The sequence below is a fragment of the Lissotriton helveticus genome, chromosome 7, assembly GCF_964261635.1.
Source record: "Lissotriton helveticus chromosome 7, aLisHel1.1, whole genome shotgun sequence".
Classification (NCBI taxonomy): domain Eukaryota; kingdom Metazoa; phylum Chordata; class Amphibia; order Caudata; family Salamandridae; genus Lissotriton; species Lissotriton helveticus.
In genome coordinates, this window is record NC_136068.1 from 1,853,155,534 (window position 1) to 1,853,175,488 (window position 19,955).

At 50.4% G+C, this 19,955-nt stretch overlaps 1 protein-coding gene across 1 annotated transcript in view; it reads left to right on the forward strand.

The window, feature by feature from the left end:
- Positions 1-19,955, forward strand: part of LOC144767776 (olfactory receptor 5V1-like) — a 117,188-nt gene that overhangs the window by 66,781 nt on the left and 30,452 nt on the right. The gene's annotated exons all lie outside the window — the stretch shown is intronic.

Here is a 19,955-nt window from a genome sequence, read left to right on the forward strand (position 1 = left end):
TACCAAACTCGAGCCTGCACTCCCCACGCATCAGGAACTACCAGGGACACATACACTCCCCATGCATTCCTATGGGAGGGCAGGCCCATCTCACCACATGCACTCCAAGTGCGCACGCACTTTACACTGCGCCACAGTGTCAAAGTGCGCAAAGACCAGAAATCACTATAATTTAAGGCAAAAAGTTCAGGGGTGAACCTGCCAGAAGGCCCAAGTCCAACAGTGGTATTGGTGGTGGTGTTGGTACTGGTGGTGGTGGTATTGGTGGCGATGGAATTGGTGGTGGTATTGGTGCTGGTGGTGGTGGTTTTGGCGGTGGCCATAAGGGTGGTGGTATTGATGGTTGGGTTTTGGTGGTGGGGATAGTGGTAGTGGTGATAGAGTTGGTGGTATTGGTGGTAGTATTGGTGGTTGTTATTGCTGGTGGTGGTATTGGTAGTGACATTGGTGGTGGTGATATTGGTGGTTGTGGTGGTATTGGTGATGATGATATTTGTGGTATTGGTATTGGTGGTGGTGGTATTGGTGGTGGTGGTATTGGATTGGTGGCGGTGGTGGTTTTGGTGGTGGTGGTATTGGTGGTGGTGGTATTGGTGGTGGGGTATTGGTGGTGGTGGTATTGGTGGTGGGGGTATTGGTGGTGGTGGCAATATTCGTTGTGATGGAGGTAGTGGTATTGGTGGTGGTATTGGTGGTAGTATTGGTGGTGGTGGTATTGTCGGTGGGGGTGTTGGTGGTGGTATTGGTGGTGGTGGTACTGGTGGTGGTATTGGTGGTGGTGGGATTGCTGGTAGTGATGGTATTGGTTGTATTGCTGGTTATATTGGTGGTGGTGGAGGTGGTGGGATTGATAGTCATGGGGTGGCGATATTGGTGGTGGTATTTTGTATTGGTGTTGGTGGCATTGGTCGTGATATTGGTGGTGGTGGAGGTAATGGGATTTATAGTGGCGAGGTGGTGGTGTTCGTGGTGGTTATGGTGGTGGTAGTATTGGTATTGGTAGTGGTGGTATTGGTGGTGGTGGTATTGTTTGTATTGGTGACTTTTTGGTGGTATTGGTGGTAGTGGCATTGATATTGTGGTGGCCATGGTATTGGATTGGTAGCAGTTGTAGTATTTATGGTGGAGGTGGTGGTATTGGTGGTGATGGTATTGGTTGTGGTATTGGTGCTGCTGGTGCTGGTATTGGTGGTAGTAGTATTGGTGGTGGTATTCGTATTGATGGCATTAGCGGTGGTGGTAGTGGTAGTGGTGATACTGGTGGTGGTATTGGTGGTGATGATATTGGTGGTGGTGGTATTGGTGGTGGTATTGGTGGTGGAATTAGTGGTGGTATTGTTGGAGGTGGTATTGGTATTGGTGGTTTAGATTTGGTGGTGGTGGTGATATTGGTGTTGGTGGTATTAGTGGTGGTGATGGTATTGGTGATGGTATTGGAAATATTGGTGGTATTGGTATTTGAGGTATTGGTGGTGGTGGTATTGGTGTTTGTGTTATTGTTGGTGGTGGTTGCATTAGTGGTTGTATAGGTGATGGTGGTATTGGTGGTAGTATTGGTGGTGGTGGTGGTATTGGATTTGATATTGGTGTTGGTGGTTTTGGATTGCTGTTAGTTGTACTGGCGATGGTGGTATTGGTGGTGGTGGTATTTGTGGTGGTGGTATTGGTGGTAGAGGTGGTATTGTTGGTGGTGGTATTGGTGGTGGTATTGGCTGTATTGGTGGTGATGGAGGTGGAGGGATTGATAGTGGTGGGGGTGGTGGGATTGTTGGTGTTGGTATTGGTGGTGGTGGTATTTGGTTGTATTGATGGTGTTGTTGGTGATATTGGTGGTAGTGAGATTGGTGTTGTGGTGGTATTGGATTGGTAGTGGTGATGGTGGATTGGTGGTGGTTGTATTTGTGGTATTGGTGGTGGTGGTGGTACTGGTGGTGGTGGTATTGGTGGTGATGGAATTGGTGGTGGTATTGGTGCTGGTGGTGGTGGTTTTGGCGGTGGTGGTATAGGTGGTAGTATTGATGGTTGAGGTATTGGTGGTGGTGATTGTCGGGCATTCAGGTTGATCCAGGCAGAAGTCCAATTCCCCGGGAGCGAAGCTAATGTCTCAACTTTTCTCAAGGTACCACCCACCGTGGGTCTTTACAGAACACAGCATAGAAGGTGATCACCCTAAAAAATGAAGAGACCAAAAGTTGGCTGCCAGCCAATTGAAGAGATGACCAGGGCAGAGGATCGTCAGGCTGGCTGTATAGTGAAAGAAAACATGAACAACAATCAATAAAGTTTTCCTACACAATAAGAGTTTCCCTAATCTAGTTTTAGTTCTAAAGATGTGCTGTCCCACACTTACCCGTAGCTTGACTGAAGAGGAATCCTCCTGCAGGAGTGCCACTTGATGTCCTTAGTCTCTTTACCAAAAAAACAGGTGCTGCGAAAATCTTGTACCGAGCACAAAACTGAACATTGGCAAAGTTTTTTACTCTTTGTACTCCAATATGTACTTCATGTTGGACTTGGCCCTCTTGGCAGGGTCATCCCTGAACTTTTTGCCTTCCTCCAATACTCTCTCTGACCTGTTTTTGTTGGTTTAATGACTTTGGGCACTTTACCACTGCTGACCAGTGCTAAAGTGCATATGCTCTCCCAATGTAAAATGTATGTGTGATTGATAATCCTGATTGGTTCATTGGATTTACTGTCAGTCCCCAGTAAAGTGCACCAGGAGTGCCAGGGCTTGTGAATGCCAATACTGCTAGTGGGCCTGCAGCGCTGATTGCGCCACCCACAGAACCTGCGTGCAGTCTGGTACTGTCATGCTGGCTGGGCAAGTGCACACACTTGCCAGCCCCTAAACCTTCCCTTAACTTCATATTAGTCACCCCTATGGTAGGCCCAAGGGCAGGGTGCATTGTAAGTGTAAGGTAGGACATGCTCTGATGAATGTGGCATGTCCTAATAGTGAATTACTGCCAAATTCGTTTTTCACTATTGTAAGGCTACCTGTTCCCTTTAGGCCAGATGGGCTGCTGGAATTATTACACTCTATAATACCAGCAGGCTCAGGGAACATGGTAGAAATTAATGTTTAGTATGCCTGAACTCAGAATAATAAAATACTTCTTTTAGTAAAGTTTATTTTAATATCCTGTGTTTGCAAATGCTACTTTTAGAAAGTTAGCATTTGCTTGCCTAACCATTTCAGCCCGCCTCTGCTGGTATGTGTATCTGGCTGTCTGGGATGTGTGAGTGACAGGGCTGGGGGATGACAGGTGGTGAATGCAAGGATTACACCTTAGTGGGAGGTAGGAGTGCCCCGGGACTCTTAATCAGGCTGTGCTCTGCCACCACAATGCTGGCTCCGCCCCCTGGAGAGCGACTGATGACTCTGCCTGGACCTGGCCCAGGAAGGGCGAAGCACTGTCATCAAGGTACTCCTGGCTGCCCCTGCCCACACAATGCTGGCTCCGCCACCCTGTGGAGCGTCTGATGTGCCTGCCCGTCACACTGAAAGCAGAAGCCAGAAGTACACCCAACAAAGTTATGCAAAGGCCCCCCTAGCCTGAGAAGACACAAGAAATGCTGTATAAAAGTAGGAGCCCTGCTCCTTGTAAATCAGAATCATGTTTCCCACAAAGAACCTCTGCCCAACTAGAAGGAGAAGAAGAGGCTGGAAGGACTGGCCTGCTGCTTGCCTTGCTGAGGAAGGAGAGGAAAAGACTTGATGAAAAGACTTTGCTGATTTGTGCTTGAAACTTTCTCCAAGGGCTTGTCTGAGCTTGCCCCCTGACCTGAGCCACAGGACTATCTGGCTCAACCTGCTCTCTGCTCGTCTGCCGGTATTTTAAAGGATTTCTGCAACCGCCGGAGCTGTGACCCTGGTGCCCCCCAGCCCCTCCCTGAGGCTGTGACCGACCGTGTCTCCCCGTCCCCGCCGAGGAAGAGCCCCGCTCCGCCGCGCCACTCTTCCCCCGCTGAGGGAGATCCCTGAGTCACCCCGCCTTGGAAGGCTCGCTGCCGTGGTGCCCCCCAGCCCCTCCTCGAGGCCGTGATCACTAGATTTCCCCGTCCCTGCCGAGGGAGAGCCCCGCTTTGCCGAGCCGAGGGAAACCGCCGAAACCATCGCTGAAGGAGGCTCGCTGTTTACGCTCCCGCCTGAAAATCTTCACCGGACCTACACAGATCCAGAGACAGACCCCGTGAGGCCCGGGCGCCTCGGGTATCAGCCTCGCTCTACTGAAGAGCCACCGAGCACCCCGCACCCGCCTTCGCTGGAACTCTGCACAAGCTGCCACTCGCCCACGCACAGTGTTCACCACGGGCTGGGGGCCCGCAACGTTCTTCTTTCCCCCTTTGGAACACTGTGCGCGGTGATTGCTACGGTACGTCTGCCCCCCGCCTTCACAAAGGACCTCGGAGGTGTGGAGACCGAGCCGCGGTACTAGCCGTCCCTCCAACGAGGCTCGCACTGCTCCGTGTCCCCCTGGGCTTCTGGAAGATCCGCAAGCCTGCAACCCCCCACCGTGTGAGCCGCACACCGCGGTACAGCCCGTACACCCAACCCGACCGCGCGCTCCGCGAGAAGTGTGAGCTTTGGCAGGTCGGGCCCGTATCTCGAGCCGGGAACAGACAGGAGCGCTAGAAAGCGCACGGGAAGACAGGAACTGCGTGAAGGGGCCCCAGGGAGAGTATTGGGAGAACTGTGGCATAAAAAGAAGACTAGAACTTTGCTTTATTGAACTACCAGCGCGAAGAACATTTGCCCATTTACAACCTGTGGCCCAACCTGAGAAAAGGATTATTGGTCTTGTGATAAGTCTGATCTATATATATATATATATTTTTTTTTACATAAAGGAACGTATTTTGATATATAATACCTGCCTGGTGTCCATTTGTGGGGGGATTGGTAAATTTTACTGTGTGTGTTATTACAAATGCTTAACTCCATAGCGCCTGAAGAATAGCCTTGGCTGTTCACGCCACGCACCTAGAGGGTGAGCAAGGGTAATTCTAAGGGGTCATCCTTCGCCCTGACTTAGAGGAGAGGGTCCCTGCTTGTCACAAGTGCATACTTGCGCCAACCAGAGACCCCCAATTCTAACATTGGATGCAGCGGTGAGGATTTGCGAATTTGCATTTGTAGTTTACATGCAGTGAATTACTGATCACCACATAGTGAGAGCAGACCAATAACGCAGCCACAGATTATATTGTTTCTTAATTTTGCTGGGAAATCTCCATGTGTTTTTGAAAACGTCATGCCTGGTTCAGTGAGAATGGAAAAGACAGCAACCAGATGCTTGTCGCCAGAGGAGCTGGCAGACAGGGCAGCAACCAGGGCACATGAAATGGAGATGGCGAGATTAAAGGGACAGATGGATTTGGAAAAGCAAAGGCTGGCAATAGAAAGCCAGAAATTAGCCATGGAGGCGCAAAAACGCCAAAGAGATCACTACTTGACAATGAGAGAACTGGATTTGGAGCTCAAGGAGCTTGAAGCAAGGAGGGCTTCAACCCAACATCCAGAGATTTGTGTAGCTCGCAGATTAGGCTTTGCTGAGTTGGAGGTGGAGTCCAGCTCAGCTGGTGGCAGCAACATTCAGGTAGCTAGTGCTGACAGCATAGTGCGTGCACCTAGAGATATGGCACCTGACTTGGAGGGGGTTAACATACACCAGGAGGTTCAAGGGCATGAGGTAGCTCCAGTAGTGCGCAGCGTCCCTGAAGGGAATAGGGTAGCTGGCGTAGGAGTTCATCATCCTAGTGGTGGGAGGGATTCCCCCTTGGTTGAGGTCCTGGTGGGTGAGTGTAAGGACCGCCCAGAAGAGTGTGGGTTGTGTGACAGAGACAGTCCGCTACTGTCTGGCCAGTCTCAGGAGAATGGTGTGGAGTATGTGTGTGAGGCGCTGGATGGTGAGGTGAAGGATAGTTTGGTTAACCCTGCTAGGGGGCTGTGTAATCCAATTGTGCGAGAGCATATTGTAAGTCCCAGTTTTCCAGAGCTATGCCAACACCTGTTGGAGAGTGAGTTCTCTGACCCCAGGGAGCTCACATTGGAGGCAGACCTTGTGGTGGATTCCAGAGGGTCTGGAGAGGCATTGGGGTGTGATCCTGTGGGGAGTGGCTCAGGTATCTTCCAGCCCGGAGTGGTGGAAGTGGCGCAGAGTAGCCCAGCTAGGTCCTGTAGTAGTGAGAGTGGTGTATGGCCTCACGTCCTGTCCTTAAGGGGAAGGAGTGAGAATGGTTTTTTTTCCGGTAGTGCCCAACCTCAGTCTCAGAACCTGGAACATTACCAACTCTAAAATTCTGTCTCTAAACAGACCACAGAAATCAAAAAGCAGGCTCCACTGTCTGCAGACGTTCTTGGGAACAGTTCAACACACAGGACTTAGGTATCTGAGCAAAACAAGCATTCAGCAAGCTCCCCATCCAGAGAACTCACACACACGTCTAGTGCCACACACCATTCATCCACACACCCCTCCCCAGACTGGTAAGGCAGTTTCTACCACCCCTGACTTCTCAACCTGACCACACTTGACACAGGTACCATTACTCCAGGGCAGTGATGGGGGACACATGCACTGAACACACTTATGCTGCCACCACTGGATCCCACCCTTCTGGTGAATCCAGAAAACACACTGCACTTAGGGGGATGATCTACCCTCCCGAGCTAGGGACACCTAACTCAAAGTGCACAAGAAACACATTTCCACAGAAATGACATTTTCAGCAAACTTAAAGAAATAATCCCCAAAAATGTGGTCATCTAAAATGCAGAGTTTTGTGGTGCAGCCAGCTGCTACTGTGGTACAACGCAAACACAAATCCTTATCCTCACCGCTTGCCGCCAATGTTGGAAATGGGATCCCTGGCTGGCCAGGGCTTGCGCCAAAGTCAGTCAGAGACCAACACTCCCAAGTCAGGGCAAGGGAGTTACACGCCAAGATAACCCCTGCTCACCCTCTAGGTAACGTGGCGCGAGCAGCAAGGCTAAACTTGGAGGCGATGTAAGTTAAGTATTTGCGCACGCACCCCAGCAACAACACCCAGGACCCACCAAAAAGGAAACTCCACACAAGGTTATATAAAAATAGCCTTTGTATTACACCAAAACACATTAGATAAAAACACACACTTTACAATGTGCCAGAGGCACGGGCAGAATTTACAGGGGATATGTACAAGACAGGGCCACCTGGACCACTGTCAGGAATCAGCACTTTTTAGAAGTAAAAATACAATACTCGTAGGTCTAGAACTTAGAACATAGAGCCTATCGGACAGTACCTTCCATCCTGGTTGCGCAGGATAATGAGAGTGATCTCCTTAGTAGGCTTTAGCGGGCGACCGGCTAGCTACAAGCGTTTCCCTGGGGCGACCAATGTGTGCGGCTCAGAAGAGGAGGGGGAGGCAGGATGCGGGCGGCCCAGCGAAGCGGCACGGCTCAGGGGAGAGCGGCGCGGCTCGAGGCTTGGACGGGCGGCCGGGCACGAGCTGCCGAGGGGAACGAGCGAGGCACACTTCCGCGAGGCCCCAGGGGCCCAGGGAGATCAGACAAGTCCCAGCAATTTGTCAGGGAAGGCACAATAGAGTCCACTGGTCCTGGGACTCTGGTCAGGGGGCGAGCTCAGTATCAAACCCTTGGAATATCACTTAGACCATAACAGAAAATCACTGTAGCACAATATAAAAATAGAGCACACAACCATTAACTACTAGTAACCAGGACCTCACCAGCACCACCTGTACTAGCAAGCACATAACACATGATGTAATGCATAACATTCATTCAGAGGTGTAAGGAAGGAAAACACATGATGCATTATCAACACATTCAGAGGTGCAGCGCAGGAGAACACATGATGAATAATCTACCCATTCAGAGGTGTAAGAGAAACACATGACGCATCCACACACGTTCAGCGGTGTAAGGAACAAGGCACATGATGCATCAACAACACATTCAGAGGTGCAGAACACAGGGTGCGCAAAACATACTACACATTGTACATTTCCTAACACCCAAAAGCAATAGGACATAGATCATAACAGCATCTAAACCTCAGTTAGCGCATAAATCACCTTTAGCGCAGAACTCACAAAGTCCAGGTTGCGCCACTTGCGCCAGAACCTAAACGTAGCAGCTGCCCACTACTTGCTGGGCAGCTGAGGGACAGAACAGGGGGCCTAAACGCTGCAGCTGGCACAAAGTGCTGCGTAGCTGGAAGGCCAGGGTAGGGGTGAAGGAGTGCGCCCACTCCTGATCCAAAGTACATCTCCCTAGGAATAGAAAGACCTACACGGTGCAGCTGTCCACTACTTGCTGGGCAGCTGCAAACAAATATCGCCAGGGGCTCTCTCTAGCCCCTCAGGAACACTGCGCCCAAAACGTTGGAGCCCTTCACAGGCTGTGAATCCATAATGTGTGCACGGGAGCACTCTGGCTCCTTAAAGAAATACATGTCCCCCTCGTTGGAGCCACGGGGCTCTGGGAATAAGCTCTGCCCCTAGGAAGAGCTGTGTGGGGAAGCATGGGCCCCTCAGAACAACTGCGCCCCATTGAGCCACCTAGGCTCTGCAAATACTGGGGGGGGCTTTGTTGGAGCCTACGAGGCTTTAAAACAACTTCATAGCCAGCTGGAGGAGCGGCCCGCTACCAAACGGGGCCGCTCAAATGCTGCCTCTCTTCCCCCTCCCCCGGTCCAGCCCTGACTCACCGGGCTGCTCTGGGGAGGCGTCTCGCCGTTTCCGCCGGGCTCCACAAGGTCTGCCGGGGCTCTCCCTTGCTCAAGGGAGCCTCGGCGGGTGTCAGCAGGGCAGCGGGCGGGGCTCTCTCACCTCATGAGAGCCCCGCTTTCTCGACACACCGGTCTTCACCCGGTCCCCCATCTCGGGACCGGGACTTTGGGCAGATAGAGCCTGCGAGGCTCCGGGACTTCCGTTTCCGGCAAAATGGCCGCACTTCCGCTTCCGTCCAGCGGCCCCGCCCACAACCAGGCGGGCCGCGGATGCGACGGCAATTCTAATGCGGCTCGGGCTGCGGCGGTGAATCTTGGGGGTCAAAACGAGGGGTGGGCACCCTCAAAATCAATAATAAAGAAATAAGCGAGGTAGGCACTCGCTGGGGGTCCAGGACCCCTTCACCGAACGGGGCAAATGCCGGGTGGGCACCGGCTTAGGAAAACAAAGCGCTCTCAGCGCTAGCGGGACATAAAGCGCTCCAATGCGCTAGGGACAACACACAAGCGCTTCCAGGCGCTAGAAGCTACCAGTCAAGCGCTCCCAGCGCTACCAGACAGGAGAAAGCGCTTCCAGGCGCTTCAGGGGAACACAAGTCCAGCAAAAGTCCAAGCACAGCGCTAGAGGGGAATAAACAGCGCTCCCAGGCGCTATAAGGGACCAAAGTCCAGCAAAGCTCTTCAGGAGTCCAGGGGCTGGGCAGGGCCCAGGGGAGGCAAGCCTTCCCCCTGGGCCCAAGCAGCAGCACGCCCCTGGCAGATTCAAGCAGCAAACAAGAACATTTGACAAGAGGTCACAGCCTCCTTTTATACACCTTTTCCCTTTGTCTTTAGGTGCAGGGTGGGGGCAGAACCAGTCGCAGCTGGTCTGGGAGTACTGTTGATGGCTCAACCACCCTCTCTATTCACTGGCAGGGCTTGGGTCATCAGTCACACCACAGGGGGGCGGAGCCAGCATTGTCAGGGGAAAACCCAGCCTCATTCAGGACACAGGTACACTCCTCCCCAGCCATCAGCATGCTAATCTCACACTCACCACCGGGCACACCCATCCAGACTTCCTGGAGCCTGGCATGCCAGCCAGCTCCAGCCAATCATGCTCCAGCACCCTCACAGCACACACACAGCCATGTCTAGAAGTGGCCCTTCCCCACTAGACACATACAAGCCGCACATACCGTTACGCAGCATTCACTCCCACGAGTTCACACATTGCAAACTAGAGCCTGCACTCCCCACGCATCAGGAACTACCAGGGACACATACACTCCCCATGCATTCCTATGGGAGGGCAGGCCTATCTCACCAGATGCACTCCAAGTGCGCACGCACTTTACACTGCGCCACAGTGTCAAAGTGCGCAAAGACCAGAAATCACTATAACCGCATGCGCGCTAGCGTTATTCCGCTCCTGTGCTGAGTTTTTTAAAACCACACTTTACATGACGAGCTGGGCTCATCATGAGCGTGCGAGGAGGCTACCTCATGACGAGCCCAGCTCGTCATGAGCGTCGAAGGGGTTAATTTAAGGCAAAAAGTTCAGGGGTGAACCTGCCAGAAGGCCCAAGTCCAACAGTGGTATTGGTGGTGGTGTTGGTACTGGTGGTGGTGGTATTGGTGGTGATGGAATTGGTGGTGGTATTGGTGCTGGTGGTGGTGGTTTTGGCGGTGGCCATAAGGGTGGTGGTATTGATGATTGGGTATTGGTGGTGGTGATAGTGGTAGTGGTGATAGAGTTGGTGGTATTGGTGGTAGTATTGGTGGTTGTTATTGCTGGTGGTGGTATTGGTAGTGACATTGGTGGTGGTGATATTGGTGGTTGTGGTGGTATTGGTGGTGATGATATTTGTGGTATTGGTATTGGTGGTGGTGGTATTGGATTGGTGGCGGTGGTGGTTTTGGTGGTGGTGGTATTGGTGGTGGTGGTATTGGAGGTGGGGTATTGGTGGTGGTGGTATTGGTGGTGGGGGTATTGGTGGTGGTGGCAATATTCGTTGTGATGGAGGTAGTGGTATTGGTGGTGGTATTGGTGGTAGTATTAGTGGTGGTGGTATTGTCGGTGGGGGTGTTGCTGGTGGTATTGGTGGTGGTGGTACTGGTGGTGGGATTGGTGGTGGTGGGATTGCTGGTAGTGATGGTATTGGTTGTATTGCTGGTTATATTGGTGGTGATGGAGGTGGTGGGATTGATAGTCATGGGGTGGCGATATTGGTGGTGGTATTTTGTATTGGTGTTGGTGGCATTGGTGGTGATATTGGTGGTGGTGGAGGTAATGGGATTTATAGTGGCGAGGTGGTGGTGCTCGTGGTGGTTATGGTGGTGGTAGTATTGGTATTGGTAGTGGTGGTATTGGTGGTGGTGGTATTGTTTGTATTGGTGACTTTTTGGTGGTATTGGTGGTAGTGGCATTGATATTGTGGTGGCCATGGTATTGGATTGGTAGCAGTTGTAGTATTTATGGTGGAGGTGGTGGTATTGGTGGTGATGGCATTGGTTGTGGTATTGGTGCTGCTGGTGCTGGTATTGGTGGTAGTAGTATTGGTGGTGGTATTCGTATTGATGGCATTAGCGGTGGTGGTAGTGGTAGTGGTGATACTGGTGGTGGTATTGGTGGTGATGATATTGGTGGTGGTGGTATTGGTGGTGGTATTGGTGGTGGAATTAGTGGTGGTATTGTTGGAGGTGGTATTGGTATTGGTGGTTTAGATTTGGTGGTGATATTGGTGTTGGTGGTATTAGTGGTGGTGATGGTATTGGTGATGGTATTGGAAATATTGGTGGTATTGGTATTTGGGGTATTGGTGGTGGTGGTATTGGTGTTTGTGTTATTGTTGGTGGTGGTTGCATTAGTGGTTGTATAGGTGATGGGGGTATTGGTGGTAGTATTGGTGGTGGTGGTGGTATTGGATTTGATATTGGTGTTGGTGGTTTTGGATTGCTGTTAGTTGTACTGGCGATGGTGGTATTGGTGGTGGTGGTATTTGTGGTGGTGGTATTGGTGGTAGAGGTGGTATTGTTGGTGGTGGTATTGGTGGTGGTATTGGCTGTATTGGTGGTGATGGAGGTGGTGGGATTGATAGTGGTGGGGGTGGTGGGATTGTTGGTGTTGGTATTGGTGGTGGTGGTATTGGTTGTATTGATGGTGTTGTTGGTGGTATTGGTGGTAGTGAGATTGGTGTATTGGTGGTATTGGATTGGTAGTGGTGATGGTGGATTGGTGGTGGTTGTATTTGTGGTATTGATGGTGGTGGTGGTACTGGTGGTGGTGGTATTGGTGGTGATGGAATTGGTGGTGGTATTGGTGCTGGTGGTGGTGGTTTTGGTGGTGGTGGTATAGGTGGTAGTATTGATGGTTGAGGTATTGGTGGTGGTGATTGTCGGGCATTCAGGTTGATCCAGGCAGAAGTCCAATTCCCCGGGAGCGAAGCTAATGTCTCAACTTTTCTCAAGGTACCACCCACCGTGGGTCTTTACAGAACACAGCATAGAAGGTGATCACCCTAAAAAATGAAGAGACCAAAAGTTGGCTGCCAGCCAATTGAAGAGATGACCAGGGCAGAGGATCGTCAGGCTGGCTGTATAGTGAAAGAAAACATGAACAACAAGCAATAAAGTTTTCCTACACAATAAGAGTTTCCCTAATCCAGTTTTAGTTCTAAAGATGTGCTGTCCCACACTTACCCGTAGCTTGACTGAAGAGGAATCCTCCTGCAGCAGTGCCACTTGATGTCCTTAGTCTCTTTACCAAAAAAAACAGGTGCTGTGAAAATCTTGTACCGATCACAAAACTGAACATTGGCAAAGTTTTTTACTCTTTGTACTCCAATATGTACTTCATGTTGGACTTGGCCCTCTTGGCAGGGTCATCCCTGAACTTTTTTCCTTCCTCCAATACTCTCTCTGACCTGTTTTTGTTGGTTTAATGACTTTGGGCACTTTACCACTGCTGACCAGTGCTAAAGTGCATATGCTCTCCCAATGTAAAATGTATATGTGATTGATATTCCTGATTGGTTCATTGGATTTACTGTCAGTCCCCAGTAAAGTGCACCAGGAGTGCCAGGGCTTGTGAATGCCAATACTGCTAGTGGGCCTGCAGCGCTGATTGCGCCACCCACAGAAGCAGCCTTTTAAAATGTGTCTAGGGTCTGCCATTGCAGAACCTGCGTGCAGTCTGGTACTGTCATGCTGGCTGGGCAAGTGCACACACTTGCCAGCCCCTAAACCTTCCCTTAACTTCATATTAGTCACCCCTATGGTAGGCCCAAGGGCAGGGTGCATTGTAAGTGTAAGGTAGGACATGCTCTGATGAGTGTGGCTTGTCCTAATAGTGAATTACTGCCAAATTCGTTTTTCACTATTGAAAGGCTACCTGTTCCCTTTAGGCCAGATGGGCTGCTGGAATTATTACACTCTATAATACCAGCAGGCTCAGGGAACATGGTAGAAATTAATGTTTAGTATGCCTGAACTCAGAATAATAAAATACTTCTTTTAGTAAAGTTAATTTTAATATCCTGTGTTTGCAAATGCTACTTTTAGAAAGTTAGCATTTGCTTGCCTAACCATTTCAGCCCGCCTCTGCTGGTATGTGTATCTGGCTGTCTGGGATGTGTGAGTGACAGGGCTGGGTGATGACAGGTGGTGAATGAAAGGATTACACCTTAGTGGAAGGTAGGAGTGCCCCTGGACTCTTAATCAGGCTGTGCTCTGCCACCACAATGCTGGCTCCGCCCCCCTGGAGAGCGACTGATGACTCAGCCTGCACCTGGCCCAGGAAGGGCGAAGCACTGTCATCAAGGTACTCCTGGCTGCCCCATCCCACACAATGCTGGCTCCACCTCCCTGTGGAGCGTCTGATGTGCCTGCCCCTCACACTGAAAGCAGAAGCCAGAAGTACACCCAACAAAGTTATGCAAAGGCCCCCCTAGCCTGAGAAGACAAAAGAAATGTTGTATAAAAGTAGGAGCCCTGCTCCTTGTAAATCAGAATCATGTTTCCCACAAAGAACCTCTGCCCAACTAGAAGGAGAAGAAGACGCTGGAAGGACTGGCCTGCTGCTTGCCTTGCTGAGGAAGGAGAGGAAAAGACTTGATGAAAAGATTTTGCTGATTTGTGCTTGAAACTTTCTCCAAGGGCTTGTCTGAGCTTGCCCCCTGACCTGAGCCACAGGACTATCTGGCTCAACCTGCTTTCTGGTCGTCTGCCGGTATTTTAAAGGATTTCTGCAACCGCCGGAGCTGTGACCCTGGTGCTCCCCAGCCCCTCCCTGAGGCTGTGACCGACCGTGTCTTCCCGTCCCCACCGAGGAAGAGCCCCGCTCCGCCTCGCCACTCTTCCCCCGCTGAGGGAGATCCCTGAGTCACCCCGCCTTGGAAGGCTCGCTGCCGTGGTGCCCCCAGCCCCTCCTCGAGGCCGTGATCACTAGATTTCCCCGTCCCTGCCGAGGGAGAGCCCCGCTTTGCCGAGCCGCTCTCCCCCCGCCGAGGGAAACCGCCGAAACCATCGCTGATGGAGGCTCGCTGTTGAGCCCCCACGCTCCCGCCTGAAAATCTTCACCGGACCTACACAGATCCAGAGACAGACCCCGTGAGGCACGGGCGCCTCAGGTATCAGCCTCGCTGTCCTGAAGAGCCACCGAGCACCCCACACCCGCCTTCGCTGGAACTCTGCACAAGCTACCACTCGCCCACGCACAGTGTTTACCACGGGCTGGGGGCCCGCAACGTTCTTCTTTCCCCCTTTGGAACACTGTGCGTGGTGATTGCTACGGTACGTCTGCCCCCGCCTTCACAAAGGACCTCGGAGGTGTGGAGACCGAGCAGCGGTACTAGCCGTCCCTCCAACGAGGCTCGCACCGCTCCGTGTCCCCCTGGGATCCTGGAAGATCCGCAAGCCTGCACCCCCCCCTCGCCGTGTGAGCGGCACACCGCGGTACAGCCCGTACACCCAACCCGACCGCGCGCTCCGCGAGAAGCGTGAGCTTTGGCAGGTCGGGCCCGTATCTCGAGCTGGGAATGGACAGGAGCGCTAGAAAGCGCACGGGTAGACAGGAACTGCGTGAAGGGGCCCCAGGGAGAGTATTGGGAGAACTGTGGCATAAAAAGAAGACTAGAACTTTGCTTTATTGAACTACCAGCGCAAAGAACATTTGCCCATTTACAACCTGTGGCCCAACCTGAAAAAAACATTATTGGTCTTGTGATAAGTCTGATCTATATATATATATATATATATATATATATTTTTACATAAAGGAACGTATTTTAATATATAATACCTGCCTGGTGTCCATTTGTGGGGGGATTGGTACATTTTACTGTGTGTGTTATTACAAATGCTTAACTCCATAGCGCCTGAAGAATAGCCTTGGCTGCTCACGCCACGCACCTAGAGGGTGAGCAAGGGTAATTCTAAGGGGTCATCCTTTGCCCAGACTTAGAGGAGAGGGTCCCTGCTTGTCACAAGTGCATACTTGTGTCAACCAGAGACCCCCAATTCTAACATTGGACGCAGCGGTGAGGATTTGCGAATTTGCATTTGTAGTTTACATGCAGTGAATTACTGATTACCACATAGTGAGAGCAGACCAATAACGCAGCCACAGATTTTATTGTTTCTTAATTTTGCTGGGAGATCTCCATGTGTTTTTGAAAACGTCATGCCTGGTTCAGTGAGGATGGAAAAGACAGCAACCAGATGCTTGTCGCCAGAGGAGCTGGCAGACAGGGCATCAACCAGGGCACATGAAATGGAGATGGCGAGATTAAAGGGACAGATGGATATGGAAAAGCAAAGGCTGGCAATAGAAAATCAGAAATTAGCCATGGAGGCGCAAAAACGCCAAAGAGATCACTACTTGACAATGAGAGAACTGGATTTGGAGCTCAAGGAGCTTGAAGCAAGGAGGGCTTCAACCCAACATCCAGAGATTTGTGTAGCTCGCAGATTAGGCTTTGCTGAGTTGGAGGTGGAGTCCAGCTCAGCTGGTGGCAGCAACATTCAGGTAGCTAGTGCTGACAGCATAGTGCGTGCACCTAGAGATATGGCACCTGACTTGGAGGGGGTTAACATACACCAGGAGGTTCAAGGGCATGAGGTAGCCGCAGTAGTGCGCAGCGTCCCTGAAGGGAATAGGGTAGCTGGCGTAGGAGTTCATCATCCTAGTGGTGGGAGGGATTCCCCCATGGTTGAGGTCCTGGTGGGTGAGTGTAAGGACCGCCCAGAAGAGTGTGGGCTGTGTGACAGGGACAGTCCGCTACTGTCTGGCCAGTCTCAGGAGAATGGTGTGGAGTATGTGTGTGAGGTGCTGGATGGTGAGGTGAAGGATAGTTTGGTTAACCCTGCAATGGGGGCTGTGTAATCCAATTGTGCGAGAGCATATTGTAAGTCCCAGTTTTCCAGAGCTATGCCAACACCTGTTGGAGGGTGAGTTCTCTGACCCCAGGGAGCTCACATTGGAGGCAGGCCTTGTGGTGGATTCCAGAGGGTCTGGAGAGGCATTGGGGTGTGATCCTGTGGGGAGTGGCTCAGGTATCTTCCAGCCCGGAGTGGTGGAAGTGGCGCAGAGTAGCCCAGCTAGGTCCTGTAGTAGTGAGAGTGGTGTAGGGCCTCACGTCCTGTCCTTAAGGGGAAGGAGTGAGAATGTTTTTTTTCCCGGTAGTGCCTAACCTCAGTCTCAGAGCCTGGATGGTTCTTTAAGGGAACACCAGGTGGGGAAGATTACAGAGGAGATGATGAGGTATGGACTGCAGTCATTGTACCACGGGTTACCAGCTAGGATGTGGTCTTTTGAAATGTGCTGCACCCCATGTCTTGGTCCACAGGGCCCGCAGTGAATGACCTTAAGCTGTGCTCTGCAGGCTCTTGACACCACAGTCAGTGGGCTTCAGCAGCGCCCTGCATCCACCCACCTGCCCTCCAACTGCCTTGCCATGAGAGTTACTTGCAAGGCCTTCTGTTGTGCTAAATGAACTCAGAGCACTGGGTGCAGGGTGTGGCATTTGCAAACGACATCTGCCCAGCTCCTGATGCCTTGGCTCAGCCGTGTCTAGTGGGTGGTGGATGCAGGATGTGGCCTTTGTTCATGCCTTACACACAGTCCTTCTGCTCAGGAGCACACAGTGAAAGGTCTGCGGTTGGGAATGGTCTGCAGCCATGTACTCACACAGGGTCACGAGTGTTGTATGTGGCTTTAGGCTATGCCCGATACCCAGGCCTCCTATCTTATCTGCCTGCGCGGAAATGCATCTAGCAACATCCTGTGTCTAATTAAGATAGCATTGGAACCCACAGGACATGGCCATCAGCCATTCCCAGTGGGCTCAGTGCACAGAACATGTCCACAGGCCACACCCTATGCTCCGTATCCCACCGCTGGCCTGAAGAATGCAGAGGGAGATGTTTTGACTGGTCTGTGCTCCGAGGACTCTTTGCTCTCAATACCCCACCTTCCAATATACCAAATGTGTGGACTATTGCCACCCAATCCTTGTTTCTTATGGAATTTGGGAAAACACTGCAGGCCCTTGGCAAAGGGCCTGAGCTTCAAACAAATCCTGGGTTCAACACCCTACCTCTGGTGGGTATTACTGTTCTTCTGCCTCTAACGCCACCTTGTGCAGCAGGCTCTCTGCTGTTATAAATCAAGGAGCTCATTTATGAGGAGGTCTGGAATGCAGTTCAGCAAGTCACCCATTTGGACGCATTCCTGTCCTGTCCCAGCACTGGCTCCCTTTGGGCTGCCTAATGCCAATTCTGCACCCTTACCATGGTGCAAGAGTGCCTGTGTAGCATATTGGATTGTGTGTTTGCAGGAAGGGATACACCTACATGTGGAGGTTCACTCTCCACCTCTCCTATCTATATCTGGGCCGATATGTCCATCCTGAAAGCGGAGTCTCAACATATATAAGTATACCTTTTTAATAAATGTGGGCGGAACAGAGGGGAGTGGCTAGAAAAGGCAAAATACATACAAATAATGGGGAGGAGTTAAGGAAAGAGTATGAAGTGGTTAAGGGGGCTAGGCATGTGTTAAGGTGGGACATGCATCCATCAACAAAAGGGTAAGGCCATTGCTGCACCCAAAACTGACCCAAAAGCAGCAGTAAATGTACTCCAGCTCATAGCTGGAGTAGGTTCAACACCAAGCATGGCCAACCACTGCAACACCCTCGCATACAAATCAATAGCAGTAGGAACTTATAATAAAACAGCATAGAAAACAATGTTAAACTGAAGTAAAATATTTAGACTATTAAAAAAATACATTTAATATAATTCTTTTTAAAGGATTTAAAAAAAATGATTATTTAATTTTCAAATAATTTGACAACCTTGTGTGAATTTAAAAAATAATATGGAATTGACAGGTTTTTATGTATATTCATTTTTAATCAAAATATCATTACATTACTTTTAATTAATTATGTAAAACGTATTTCTGTTTAACATTTCTCTATTGCTGTTTAGTAAGGCTACATGTGGTCAACAACCAGAATACATATTAAATCCACTTTTACATTCAAACCTGTGTATGCCTAATGTTTTCCAAACAGAACTCTACCATTTCCCAATACTTCCCAGATCATGGTCCTATGTTCTTTCACACCTATTGAACCTGAGCCATATTCCATTTCCTGAATCATCTGGCATCCATCTAAACAGTTGGCCTACAAGGGTTGCTATTGTTGTATGACGCATGAATGGTACTGCCCACATTTATCCCAGTTAATATTAAAACCTGAGAATGCAGCATGCAGAGACACCTTGTGCAACCGTCCTTGCATCAATATCGCTTGGATGTCTGGTGTTTCCCTGCTGCTATTGCCACTGGCTCTAGTGCTAATATGAAGAGAATCGGGATAGTGGCCATCCATGCCCGGTGCCCTTTCTTACCTAAAGGTTTCGGATAAGTGTCCATTACAAGTGAACCTGGTGATTATGAGTGTGTAACGCCTCTGAATTCTAGAATGAAATATCCCCTATGGCCCATTTTTGTAGAACCTGGAAAAGGTATGCCCACTTGACTCTATCAAGTGCCTTTTCAGGATTGAGAGATACCACTGTTTTTTCATTTGTGCCTGACCGCACATGCCATAGGACATTCATCAGGGAGTGGGGGTGTGATGCTGGGATAAAGCACACTTGGTCTTTATGAATAAGGGAAGGTAGCACCAGTTTCAGTGATTGGCCAGTACTTTTGCCAAGATTTTTGAGTTTATTGTTGGTTAAGATCATGGTTGGCATATCACTGGCTTAGTGTAATGGACCCTTTTCTGGCTTAAGCATTAGTGCAATTTCTGATGATTTCCCTCTCTCTGGGCCTGATTCATAAAGGGCCCCTGCACTTGTGGTGGAGGTCCCGCAGTTGTGGGGGAGTCTCTGCACTCGGGTTGGAATCTCCAAAATCAGAATACTCATTGCGAAGATTGCACCCCAATTGCGGAGAGTCCCCATGACTGTGGGGCCTCTGCCATGACTGCAGAGGCTCTTTGGGAACCAGGCTCATAGTGTGATGGGGTTCAGCTGAGTCTCTCCCAGGTGCTTGTTTAGTTGCACGGTTATGTTCGTTGACTGTCCGAGCACCCCCTCTAAAGCTCCATGGACCGCATTGCTGCCGGCCCGAGTCGCAATTAAGGGATTGGGGAATGGGACAAAATAATAAACACGTTCTGGTCCATTACTTCACGGGTAACCCTCGTATGTGGTTGTCTGATGGGTGTCAAGGATGTAGTGTGAACATAAAACAGGTTACCCACTAATCACCACACCTCATTCACTCTCTTCTGACATTACTCTCTCAGCATTACCTCTCTTATGGCCAGATCAACATAAAACCTATAATAGCTGCGGACTGCTCGAGTCCAAGTATTGCAGCCCAAATTGCAACACCAGTTTCATTACTGGGTAGAGTGCCTTCCAGAATCTGATGTCTGATCGGCATGGAAAGCACACACATACTGCCCGATCATGCCACCTCTGCAAATAAATCTTTGATGAAGCACTGTGCCCATATGCCACAAGATGTGTGGTTAGTCTCTTAGGAGGCACAATGGAGGTGCAATAACAGATGTATATTAGCCATGGTTAGTCACAACGGTCTTGGGGGATTAGTCCTTTGTGATTAGAAACAAAGTCTTTGTGTTTTTTTTCTTTTCTGCCACTGATGCTGCTGCTGAGCGTGGTGCACTAAGATTAGGTAACATT